This window comes from Chlorocebus sabaeus, chromosome 24 (assembly GCF_047675955.1).
Source record: "Chlorocebus sabaeus isolate Y175 chromosome 24, mChlSab1.0.hap1, whole genome shotgun sequence".
Taxonomy (NCBI): Eukaryota; Metazoa; Chordata; class Mammalia; order Primates; family Cercopithecidae; genus Chlorocebus; species Chlorocebus sabaeus.
In genome coordinates, this window is record NC_132927.1 from 50725899 (window position 1) to 50730236 (window position 4338).

Sequence of the window (4338 nt, forward strand, 5' to 3'; positions counted from 1 at the left end):
GAGATGGGAGGATCACTTAAGTCCAGGAGGTTGAGGCTGCAGTGAGCTGTGATTGTGCCACTGCACTCCAGCCTGGGTGACAGACTGAGAATCTGTGTATCCCCCCCCCCCCAAAAAAAAAAGGAAAGAAAAAAGAAAAAAAGAAAAGGAAAAAGAAACAAACCAAGCAAACCACCATGTATTTCATCAGAGTGATACCTCCTCAAGAAGAGCCTCAGGCAGGTCCTTTAGGAAGCATTCCAGAATAAGGCATTGTTATTATAGGAGATGACAGCCCCAGATGTGTTACTGGCCCTAGAGACCTTCCAGTGGGATGAGATGTGATGGTGGAAGGTGGGAGACAGTGATACTGATGATCTTGACCCCATGTAGGCCTAGGCTAATGTGTATATTTGTGTCTTTTTTTTTTTTTTTTTTTTTTTTTTCAGGCTTAATTCACTTTATTTTTCTTGTATAAAAACCCTATGTTGTAGCCACAGCTGGAGTCTGGGTTGGCTGCAGCGAGACTCTGGTGTGGGTCTTGACGAGGTGGTCAGTGAATTCCTGATAGGGAGACTTAGTGAACACAGTCTCCTTCCAGAGGTTGGGGGTCAGGTAGCTGTAGGTCTTAGAGATGGCATCAAAGGTGGCCTTGGCAAAGTTGCCCAGGGTGGCAGTGCAGCCCCGGGCTGAGGTGTAGCAGTCATCGATACCAGCCATCATGAGCAGCTTCTTGAGCACAAGCGCCGAGACGATGCCAGTGCCCCTGGGTGCAGGGATGAGGCGCACCAGCACAGAGCCGCAGCGGCCTGTCACCTTGCAAGGGACGGTGTGGGACTTGCCAATCTTGTTCCCCCAGCAGCCTCTGCGCATGGGGACGATGGAGAGCTTGGCCAGGATGATGGCCCCGCGGATGGCAGTGGCCACCTCCTTGGAGCACTTAACACCCAGGCCGCCGTGTCCATTGTAGTCCCCGATGGCAACAAATGCCTTGAACCTGGTGCGCTGGCCGGCATGGGTCTGCTTCTGGACGGGCATAATCTTCAAAACCTCGTCCTTGAGAGAGGCCCCCAGGAAAAAGTCAATGATCTCAGATTCCTTAATGGGCAGGGAGAATATATAGATCTCCTCCAGGGACTTCATGTCCTTGACCAAGCGGCCCAGCTTGGTGAGGGACATCCACTCCTTATCCTCCGCCTTGCCTCTACGAGCTCCGCGGCCTCAGCCCCGGCCCCCGATGTCACTGCCAAAGCCTCCGTGGAAGCCACCGCAGTTCCCCATCCCAGGGCCCCCAGGGCCTCTGGGCTCCCCCGCTGCACCGGCGTCATCCGCCATTTGGTGTTTTCTCAGAGAAGAAGGTATGTGTCTGTTTTTAACAAAAAAAGTTTAAAGTATAAAATGTTTGTTTATTTATTTATTTATTTATGAGATGGAGTCTCACTCTGTTGCCTTGGCTAGAGTGCAGTGGCGCGATCTCGGCTCATTGCAAGCTCTGCCTCCCGGGTTCACGCCATTCTCCTGCCTCAGCCTCCCAAGTGGCGGGACTACAGGTGCCCGCCACCACGCCTGGCTAATTTTTTGTATTTTAGTAGAGATGGGGTTTCACCATGTTAGCCAGTCTCGATCTCCTGACCTCGTGATCCATCCACCTTGGCCTCCCAAAGTGCTGGGATTACAGGGGTGAGCCACCATGCCTGCGGATATGAGAATTTCTGCAACTTAATAAAGACAAATGACTCAATTACAGCAAAATTGACAAGAAACATGAACAGACACTTCACCAAAAAAGATATACATGCGGCCAATAAGTACATGAAATTGTGCTCAAAATTGTAAGACACAAGGGAAATGAAAATTAAAATCACAATGAGGGCCAGGAGCGGTGGCCCACATCTGTAATCCCCTCACTTTGGGAGTCTGAGGTGGGAGGATCACTGGAGGCCAGGAGTTTGACAACAGCCTGGGCAAAACAGTGAGACCCCCCCGCCTCTACAAAAACAAACAAACAAACAAACAAAAAACCCACAATGAGATAGTACTACCCACCCATGGCTGGCTAAACTTTTTTTTTTGGGACAGGGTCTTGCTCTGTCACCCAGACTGAAGTGCAGTGACACAATCATGGGTCACTGCAGCCTCAACCTCCTGGGCTCAAGTGAGTCTCCCACCTCAGTCCCCCAAGTAACTGGGACTAATTTTTTGTAGAGATAAGGTCTCACTATATTGTCTAGGCTGGTCTCGAGCTCCTTGGTTCGAGGCAGTCCTCTCACCTCAGCCTCCTAAAGTGCTGGGATTACAGGCATGAACCACCACGCCTGGCCCACAGCTAAACTTAAGAAAGACTGGTAACACTAAATATTGGTGATGATATGGAGCAACTGGAACTCTCATACATTGTTGATGGGAAAGGCTTGGGAGTTTCTTAAAAAAACTAAAAATATACTTACCGGCCGGGCGCGGTGGCTCAAGCCTGTAATCCCAGCACTTTGGGAGGCCGAGACGGGTGGATCACGAGGTCAGGAGATCGAGACCATCCTGGCTAACACAGTGAAACCCCATCTCTACTAAAAATTACAAAAAACTAGCCGGGCGAGGTGACAGGCTCCTGTAGTCCCAGCTACTCAGGAGGCTGAGGCAGGAGAATGGCATGAACCCGGGAGGCGGAGCTTGCAGTGAGCTGAGATCCGGCCACTGCACTCCAGCCTGGGCAACAGAGCAAGACACCGTCTCAAAAAAAAAACATATATATATATATGCTTACCGTCTGACTCACCATTTTCACCTCTAGGTATTTACCTGAGAGAGAAAAGAAAATATATGTCCACAAAAAAGATTTGTATAAGAATGTTCACAGAAGCTTTTTTTTTTTTTTTTTCTCTAAGACAGAGTTTTTTATTCTTGTTGCCCAGGCTGGCATGATCTCGGCTCACTGCAACCTTCCCCTTCGGGGTTCAAATGATTCTTCTGCCTCACCCTCTGGAGTAGCTGGGATTACAGGCATTCACCACCACTCCTGGCTAATTTTTGTATTTTTAGTAGAAATGATTCTTCTGCCTCACCCTCTGGAGTAGCTTGGATTACAGGCATTCACCACCACTCCTGGCTAATTTTTGTATTTTTAGTAGATGGGGTTTCACCACGTTGGCTGGGCTGGTTTCAAACTCCTGAACTCAAGTGATCCACCACCTTGGCATCCCAAAGTGCTGGGATTACAGGTGTGAGCCACTGCACCCGGCCCATGGAAGCTTTATTCCTAATAACTCCAAACTGGAAACAACTCAAATGTTTATCAGTAAGAAAATGCTAAAACACTAACTATTTTTATCTATATGAAGGACACTATTCATTAATAAAAAGAAGTAAACTACTGATACATGTAACATGAATAAAACACTACGCTGAGCGAAAGAAGCCTAACATGAAGCAGTTTGTACTACATAATTCCATTTCTATAAAGATCTGGAATAGGCAAATCTAATCTATGGTAGAAAATAAAAACCAGAAAAAGTGATTGCCTCTTGAAGGAATAAGGAAGAGATTGACAGGAAATGAGCAAAAGAGAAGCTTCTGGAGTTACCGTGATGTTTCATATTTTGATAGGGATTTGATTTCCACAGGTGTATGCAATTGTCAAAACTCAGCAAATGTACACTTAAGCAAATGTACATTTTACAATTCATTATAATGTAAATTTTATATTGAAAGGAAAACAGGCTGGGCGCGGTGGCTCAGGCCTGTAATCCCAGCACTTTGGGAGACCAAGGTGGGCAGATCACCTGAGGTCAGGAGTTTGGGACCAGCCTGGCCAACATGATGAAACTCTGTCTCTACTAAAAATACAAAAAAATTAGCCGGGCGTCTTGGCAGTCACCTGTAATCCCAGCTCCCAGCTATTTGGGAGGCTGAGGCTGGAGAATCACTTGAACCTGGGAGGTGGAGGTTGCAGTAAGCTGTGATTGCGCCACTGCACTCCATCCTGGGCAACAGAGAGACTGCATCTCAGAGGAAAAAAAAAAAAAGAAAACAAAACTATAACCAAACATTGAACTCTAGTTGATAATATGCATGATGAAATATTTAGGGAGAGTGGATAGATGTCTGTCATTTACTTTGAAATACATTTTAAAAATGAGGATGGAATGATAGATGGAGGAAAGATGATAGATGGATAGAGCAATGTCACTGAGAGAATCTAGGTAGGTGTTCATTACAAAATTATTTCACCTTTGCTGCATGCTTAAAGTTGTTTTTATTATAAAATGTAGAGAAAAATGAGTGTTTTAATGAAGTCTCTCCCAAGAAGTATTAAGTCCTGCTTAAAATATGCCACTTTTAAACATTTAATGACAAAGATGATGT

The 4338-nt window shown here is 46.2% G+C and overlaps 1 pseudogene; it reads right to left on the reverse strand.

The window, feature by feature from the left end:
* Window positions 1–462: 462 nt before the first annotated feature.
* On the reverse strand, window positions 463–1314 carry LOC103229326 (small ribosomal subunit protein uS5 pseudogene; annotated as a pseudogene).
* Between the last annotated feature and the right edge of the window lie 3024 nt (window positions 1315–4338).